The following is a 9430-nucleotide window of genomic DNA, read 5'->3' as shown; positions in this document are numbered from 1 at the left end:
AAAAAAAAAAAAAAGGCAATTTACGCATCTAAATTATTTGACCCCAATATTACATAAATACATTGTTTTCAAATTTAATACGCAAATGCATTGTTTCACTATTTTATGTAAATCGCTACAACCAGCCGCGGTTTATGTGTATGAGTATGTGAGTGTAAACCGCTGCTGCCAGCATCGATTTACGTGCGTGTGTATGTGAGTGTAAATCGCTACTGGCAGTAGCGGTTTACGTGTATGTGTGTATACTATTTAAATAATATTATAAATAAAAAATTTAATTTATCATTTCACAATATAATTTAAAAAATATAAATATGCATGTAATAAATTTTTTATTTGTATTTATTATTAGAAGTGAGACCAAATTACAAATAAAAAAATACAGTCTTCAAAGTATTGAATTATATAAAGCAAGACTAATTTTTTTTATTCTCATCTCTTTCAAAATTTATAAATAATAAAATAATTTATTTTTAGCCAAAAGTTTACTAAATTATATATTTTACTCTTTAAAAATCACTTCATTCTCTTTTATTTATATCAACCATACAAAGGAGATTGGAGAGTTTGAAAAATGGGTTGTGTTCTTTGCTGCTGATTTGCATTTGAGGTTCTAGCTAAATGATTTTTTTTATTTGTGCAACTTTGTTGTCTTAGCATAAATAAACATTTTTTCTAATCAACGTAAACCGCTAGAGGAACACAGAAACCGCTAAATTAAGTTACAAAAAAATTGAGAGAAAGAAAACGGAGTATATATTTTTTGCAATCATATGATTTATATGGATAAAAAATGAAGTAATTTTTAAAGAAAAAGTGTATGCTTTAGTGAATTTTTTACTAAAAATAAATTATTTTATCATTCATGAGTTTTAGAAGGGATGAAGATAAAAAAAATTTAGTCTTAGTTTATATATTTTAGTACTCTGTGAGTACTCACTCTTTGATTTGTTATTTAATCTCATTTTAATAATAAATACAAATAAAAAATTTATTACATGCATATTTATATTTTTTAAATTATATTGTGAAATGATAAATTAAATTTTTTATTTATAATATTATTTAAATAGTATACACACATACACGTAAACCGCTACTGGCAGTAGCGGTTTACACTCACACACACATGCACGTAAACCGCTACTGCCAGTAGCGGTTTACACACGCACGTAAACTGCTGCTGCCAGCAGCGGTTTACACTCACACACTCACACACATAAACCGCGGCTGGTTGTAGCGGTTTATACACCTGTAAACCGCTACTGCCAGTAGCGATTTACATAAAATAGTGAAACAATGCATTTGCGTATTAAATTTGAAAAAATGTATTTGCGTAATATTAAGGATCAAACAATTTAGATACGTAAATTGCCCAAAAAAAATATATATATTACAGAACCTCCGAATCCGACTTTTTTGTCTAGCTTTCTTATCTTGTTTATCCAGTATCCAGTATTATATATATACACGTATCAAATTAATTAAATCAAGTTTAAACTTTATCGTCAGCATCACTAAACACTAACTAGCTTGGTCTAAGAACCCTAAACCAAAAAGAAAAAGCGTTGACTTTTGGTCAACAAAACAGCAAAGAAAGCCTCCCAAAAAGGTAACAAAATAAACAAATTTTCTTTCTTTTTTTCGCGATCAAGGAGAAGAACCCCACAGTATCTCAGCAGAAACCGACGCAGCTTCAGCATCAGAAACCGAAGCTTCCTTCACCAAACGTAAAATCTCCATTTTAACCTCCCTCTTCTCCTCAAAGCTCAACCCTTCTCCGACCTCAACGTGAACGCTAAACCTCCAAACACACCCCTCAAAACTCGCCACGTCATCACTCTTTCTCTGCAACTCCATCAACAACTTCACCAAACCTTCCTCCAACATAGTCTCCACCACTTCTCTCCTCCCAATATACGCTATCTCCAACACGCACTCCAACGCCGCCGTACAAACCGCCACGTCATCTTCACACCACGGCGTCGTTCTTCTCAAGAATCCGATTACTCTCTTTATTTCGCCGCCGCAGAGGATCTCGTCCACCAACGGACTTCTGATGAACCTCACCAGTGACGTAACGACGCGGATCGAAGAGCTAGATGCGATATCTAACAGTGATTTCACGGTAGGGCCCATAAGGACTAACCCTACGAACACGTTCTTGTTGAACTTGACGAGAGCTTCAATTGCGAACGCGGATTGTTCGCGAACGCGCTTTGATGGCTCCAGGAGCAGTGTTTGTTCGAGGATTTGGAAGATTTTCGCTCTCAGTACCAAATCCTGGAACCCTAGATCGAAACCCTGGGAGAGCCTCTCTTCGAAGAAGATGAGAGTGTTGATCTTCTCGTCCTCTTTTGCGTCTTCGCGGAGCAAGGTTTTGACGAGGTTGATGACGGTTACGCGGTCCACGTAGGCTTGGATTTCAGACTCGAGGGAGCGAGCGAGCTTCGAGATCTTGAACGCAGCGATCTGGCGGCGGAGGAAGGTGCCGCCATCGCCGCCGTGGTTTTTTATGAGAGTTTTGAGGTTGGAGAGAGTGTGGGAGATTGTTCGGAGGCTAGGGTCTGTGGAGAAGAGCGCTTGTGCCTTTGGTTCGAGCTCGAGGAGAGCTTCCATGGCGGCATTGGATTGATCGGGTTTGAAGAGGAAGAAGGAGAGAGGGTTGGTGGTGGTGTGGAGATGCATGGAGGCTTGTTTGAGAGTGTTAAGGAGCGTTAGAAGGCGGTGGTTGTGGCTGTAAGGGTCATCGTCCATGGTGGCGGATTTTCGGTTGTGTTTGGAAAGTGAGAAAATGGGAGAGAAAGAACTAGAAAGTGTGGGAAAATAAGTAAGAAAGGGAAGAGATAGAAGAAGACAAAAGGACATGAGGAGGGTAAAGGGGGAATCCAAAATGCAACTACCAGTCGTTCATAGGCACGTAGTTGTTGTTCAGACTTTGGTGGACCAGCCATTCCCCTCTTCCATGTAAATTTTGTTTTGTTTTGTTTTCCTCAAATTTGTTTGTTTTCTAACGAGAAATTACAGGCCTATTCTAGAGATATGTCTCACTTTGGTTGTAAGACTGTCGAGCTACATTGATGTAGGAGGAATGCTAGGGCATCAATTTTTGTGATTTGTAGTCATTAAATAGTTATTAATGATGGTTTTAATGGTATGAGATTGGTGTGAGATTTCATCTAATGGTTTTAATGGCTCATTTGTAGTTACATACTGGACAGAATTTAACAAAATTGCTGCCCCCTAGACTTTTTCTTGATGTAGTGTGTGTTTATAAATGGCAGGTGATATAAAATTGATTTTACAAACTTGATTTTGATGAAAAGTAAGTTTGTATTGAAGTAATTTATATTTGACTATTTTTATATCAAAATAAATTATAGTAAAATGACATATTAAAATGATATCGTACGTATTTTGATATTAAAGAAGGCATTAAACAATATTATTTGAGGGTTTTAACAATCTTGTCATAAATTATAACTAAGTTTCTTGTTATAATTCTCAAACGACGTCGTTTAATATCTTTTTTAGCGTTAAAACATGTACAACGTCATTTTAATATGTACGACGTTGAACTCCAGTGACAAAAAATACAAGAGAGACTACATTAATACATTTTTAGAATCTGGAGACCAAATTGTAACTATTGAAAAGTCAAAGACTAAATCAATACAACTCGTTAATCTAAAAGACTAAAGTGAGGCTTAACTCGCCTATTCTACTGCCTAACCTGAACAATTTTTTAAAATTAAAATTTTTAAATTTGTTAAAAATAAGATTATGACGTAACCTTTATTTTTACTGTGTAATACACGTATAGCTTCGTAATGTAATGCTCTCATCACATCATTTGCTTGTGGAGATCAATCGCCTGTCGCATAGAATTGCAACCTTCGCCGCACATCATCTGTATGCCAGGCCGGATTGACCAGCATCAAGTTCTCATTGTCGCAAGGTGCGCTGGTTGGGACGGCTGTCTTCCATCGGTTAGAGTTATTCTTGTTGTGTCGCCCTTCTTCGTGCTCGCACCGTTGTTGATGCCAGAGGCTGTCGGAGGGAGCGACCACGATGTTAATTCTGCAACTATTTTGAATCAGGTTTTGTGTTAATTTATTTAATTTAATTTTTGGAACTTTTTTTCCATATCGCTGGAATGAAGAATGTTTGATTATGAAAAATGGTTTTGCAGGCCAAATATATCCATCATTTGGTGATGGAGGCTCGAATGTATTAGTGTTCTTTGTGAATTATCATTCTACTGAAGGCAACATTGTGTGTGTGAGTAGTGTTCTAAGTGAAGACTGAAGATAATGATCAGGTATGTTGTTCAAGCTATATAAATGTGTAAGTTATATCATATAGAATCTGATGATTTTTTGGTTTTTTAAGTTAGAAGTTACTTTTGTGTTTGATACGGTATTTTTCTTAGTATGAGGGTGAAAATTTGATATGGTGTTTTTTTATGTATAATAAAAAGAAATATCCACCAATCATATACTAAGGAACATTTATCTAAGAGCAAAGAAATATCTACCAATTCTATACTAAGAAATATCCATGTATAGTAAAAAAAAATATTTAATCACTTCAAAATATTAGTTTGAACGATTTGGTACGAAAGCAAACCCAATCATTATTTAGCAGATTCTAAGAATATTTTTTTCTTTGTAAGTATATATATAGTTAGAAGATGTCATTTCAATCGAAATTCATTCACATAAATGTGGCACACATATTTTCATATCGTCACCGATGATCATCTCATATATCACAAGGAGATTGATTGTTGATTTAATATTTCCAAAGGTTAGTATATTTTTTCATAAATAAATTTTATATAATTTTTTGAGATTTGAAGTGTAAGCGTAAACGTGTATGTTATATTATATGAAATCTGAATGGTCTTTGGACATATAAGTTACAAGTTTGTTTTGTGGTTCATATGCTATTTTTTTTAGCGGGAGGGTGAAAAGTTTTTTGGGTATTAAGTTGTGGATGTTTTTGCCATAATCTGGTGACATTTTTTGTTAGTTCGCTTAGCTGTATGTGTTTGCTTTCGATTATAGGTGGAAGTAGTTCCAGATGTTATTGAGTTGGGAAACGATGATACAAAATTGAGTCATGAGGTGCGAGTTATAATTTACTATTGTGATAACACTAAGGAATTATTGAAAACCAATATTAAGTATTAGTCACATTGAATGTCATCTTTTGAATTGCTTTATAGTTGTCCAATCACATTGACATTCGTGACGAGAAAATCTCAAGTGTAAAATTGCGTTTTGATTGACTACAGCAAAGCACATAATTTTATATAAATTATGCAAAGAAAGTCGGTTTCGTAACCAAAGTTAAGAACACAAATTTTGACAACAAGAGGAAAAAATTAAAGATACGGATTAACCAAATGATTCATTGCAATCAGAATGATTATCGCGAGTTTTGAGTGAAGGCAGCATCTCAGACAAATAAGATAACAGCTACGAGATGTAAAGCAAGAATGTATGTGATGTGATGTTCAATAGGGAAAAGGGCAATTGGATATTGTCGAGGTTTGAATTGAGTTGTTTACATCCTTGTTCTACTAAAAAATCTTTTCATTACTATGAGTACAGAGAGCTAACCATGCATGCTAAGTGTGTCATTAAGGATAATGATGAAGTCGACATACGACCCAACAAGACCTACCTTGCATTGGCTAACGAGGTGGGAGATTCTTCGAATTTGAGTTACTTGGAAAAGGAGGATAGGAATTACATTTTAAGCAAACTTCGTTCTACTGACGATAATGCAGATGTTAAAGTATTTTATGCGAATGAAATATATCAACCCAATTTTTTTTATGCAATAGATGTTGACGAGGGTTACAAGTTTAGGAATGTACTATGCATAGATGCAAGGTACAGAACATCCTATGAAAATTATAGTGATGTGGTGTCGTTTGACACCACATACAGAAAAAATAAGTATGTGTGTTTATCTATCATTCGTTAAGGCATTTTGTTCTATAATTTTTGTACATTCTTACTTGTGGTTGGTGTTGTCGCAGACATGGACTACTGTTTGCACTTTTTGTCGGTGTCAACCACCATGGGAAGTTTACTCTCCTTAGTTGTGCTTTACTAGGGAATGAGGAGATCCTAAGTTTTGAATGAGTGTTTACGCAATGGGTGAAATGCATGGAAAGTGTGCCACAAGGTATCGTCACAGATCAGTGCAAGGCCATGTTTGATGCCATTAAAAAGGGTCTACCAAATACTCGCTATCGATGATGCATATAGAAGATACCGCAGAAGCTAATAAGTTACTCTTGGTACAAAGATTTGCATGCTAACATTACTGGCATTATTTGGAATGCTCGTTCTGTGGCCTCATTCGAAAGTGATTGGACGAGTTCATAAAAGCATACAATCTAGGTCACAACAAATGGCTATGAGGTGCATTACTATTAACCTAGTTCAAGTTTAGTTATTGCTTACTTCATTGATTTGTTTTATTCTTTTGGATGTTTTTTTTATTGTATATTTCGCTGTGGTTCTCTGGTTAAGTCTGATGGTGTTTCTTGTCTTTTGTTTTGTGTAAAGCTTTATGACAATCGATGGGTATGGGTTCCAATATTTTTCAAAGGCGATTTCTCGACTAGTATGAGGAGTATGCAAATGAGTGAAGGTATATATGCATTTATGGTGAATTTTTCCATAACAAGAATAGTTTGGTTCAGTTCGTCCATGAGTATAATAATGTGTTTAGGAACAAAGAGCAAAATAAACTGGAGGACGATGCTCCATACCCTAAAGGAGTTATCCCTTGTGTATTTAGCTCTACCATTGAAAAACAATTTTAACAATAGTACACCAGCCATATCTTTAGGAAAATCCAAGTATAATTCATTAAAAAAGGTGATTGCAGTTCTGTACTGTAGCACAATAGGGTGATTCGGTTGGTGTGAAAATGGATGAGCGGAAACTAGCTTATGATAAGGTATTCTACTGTACTTATGGCGCCATTTTGACCCTTTGACTCAAAATGTTCGGTGTGAGAGCAACGTGTTTGAATCAAGAGGTATACTGTATTGCCACACTCTTATCATGTTGTCATATTATAAAGTAAATAGAGTACCATAGCAAGAGTGTAGTAACACAGTATACCTCATTCAAACTTGTTGAACTCGCACCGAACATTTTAAGTCAAAGGGTCAAAAAACCGTTATAAGTATAGTAGGAAACTTTATCACAAACTAGTTTCTGGTCATCTACTTTCACACAAGTCGAATCATTATCTTGTTCCATAGTACGGATACTGCAATCACATGTTTTAATGAATTCCGCTTGGATTTTTCTAAACATATTGTTGGTGTACTCCTGTTGAAATTGTTTCTCAATGGTAGAGTTAGATACACAAGGGATAACTCTTTTAGAGTCTACAACATCATCCTTCAATTCCTTTTGCTCCTTGTTCCCAAGCACATTATGATACTAACGGACGAACTAAACTAAGCTACTCTTGTGTAAAAATCCACCATAAAATGCGTGGATACTTTCACTCTTTTGCGTAGTCCTCATACCAGCTCAGAAATCGCCTTTGAAAAATGTTAGAACCCACATCCATCGATTGTCATAAAATTCTACACAAAAAAAAGCACAAAAAACACTGTCAGAATTAACCAGAAAATCATAGCGAAATATATAGTAAAAAAACATCCAAAAAATAGAAAATGCATCATAGAAGTAAGAAATAACTAAACTTGCACTAGGTTAATAGTAATGCACCTGATAGCCATCTGTTGTGACCTAGATTGTATGTTTTTATGAACTCGGCCCAATCACTCTTGAATGAGGTCACAGAACGAGCATTTTATATAATGTCACTAATGTCAGCATGCAATTCTTTATACTGAGAGTAACTTATTAGTTTTTGCGATATCTTCTTCATAATGTGCCATATGCACCATCGATGACAAGCATTTGGTAGGGTTTTTTTAATGGCACCAAACATGGCCTTGCACTAGTCTGTGATGATATCCTGTGGTGCAATTTTCATACATTTAACCCATTGCGTAAACACCCATTCAAAGCTTGGGATCTCCTCATTCCCTAGCAAAGCACAACCAAGAAGAGTAGATTTCCAATGGTAGTTGACACCGACAAAGAATCCAAACGGTAGTCCATGGCTGCGATAACACAAACCACAAGTAAGAACACACAACAATTAAGGATAGATAAACACACATACTTATTTTTCCTATATGTGATATCAAACGATGCCACGTCACCAAAATATTCATAGGATTCCTTCACCTTGCATCTACCCACAATGCATTCCTGAACTTGTAACTCTCGTTAACATCTATTGCATAAAAGTTTGGGTTGATCTCTTTCATTCGCATGAAATACTTTAACATTTTCTTAACATCCGCATTATCGTCAGTAGAATGGAGTTTGCTTGTATTGTAATTCCTCGCATCCTTTTCCGAGTAACTTAAATTCGAAAAACTTCCCACCTTGTTAACTAGTGCAAGGTAGGTCTTGTTAGGTCATATGCCAGCCTCATCATTATCCTTAATGGCACACTTAGCATGCATGGTCAACTCTCTGTACTCATGGTAATGGACCGACTTTTTAGCAAAACAAGGATGAGAATGCCTCAATTCCAACATCAACAGCATCCAATTTCCCTTCTCCCTATCGAACATCACATATATTTTTTCTTTGCATCTCGTAGCTGTTATCTTATTTGTCTAAAATACTGCCTTCACTTGATACTCATGATAACCTTTCTAATTGCAATGAATTGATTGGTTAATCGGTATCTTTAATTCCTTCCTCGTTTTGTCAAAATTTGTGTTCCTAGCTTTGGTTACAAAACCGACTTTCTTTGCATAATTTTCATAAAATTTATGTGCCCGCTGTAGCGAATCAAAATGCAATTCTACACTTGGGATTCTCTCATCACAAATGGCAGTGTGATCGAAAAACTGTAAAGCAATTCAAAAAGATGACATTCAATGCGACTAACACTTAATACTGGTTTTCGATAACTCCTTAGTGTTATCACAATAATAAATTACAACTCGCACCACATGACTCAATTCCATGTCATCGTTTCCCGACTCAATAACATCTGTAACTACTTCCACCTGTAATGAAAAGCAAACACGTACAAATTAAGTGAACCAACAAGAAACCTCACCGGATCACGGCAAAACATCCACAATTCAATACCCAAATAACTTTTCATCCCCATGCTAAAAAAAACAGCATATAAAGCCCAAAACAAACATCTAACATACATGTCCAAAAACCATCCAAATTCATATAATATAACATACGCTTACACATCACCCTCCAAAAAATTATACAAAACTTCTTTATGAAAAAAATATACTAACCTTTGAAAATCTTGAATCAATAATTAATCTCCTTGTGAT

This window comes from Arachis ipaensis, chromosome B08 (genome assembly GCF_000816755.2).
Source record: "Arachis ipaensis cultivar K30076 chromosome B08, Araip1.1, whole genome shotgun sequence".
Lineage (NCBI taxonomy): Eukaryota > Viridiplantae > Streptophyta > Magnoliopsida > Fabales > Fabaceae > Arachis > Arachis ipaensis.
This window is presented reverse-complemented; position numbering follows the sequence as displayed.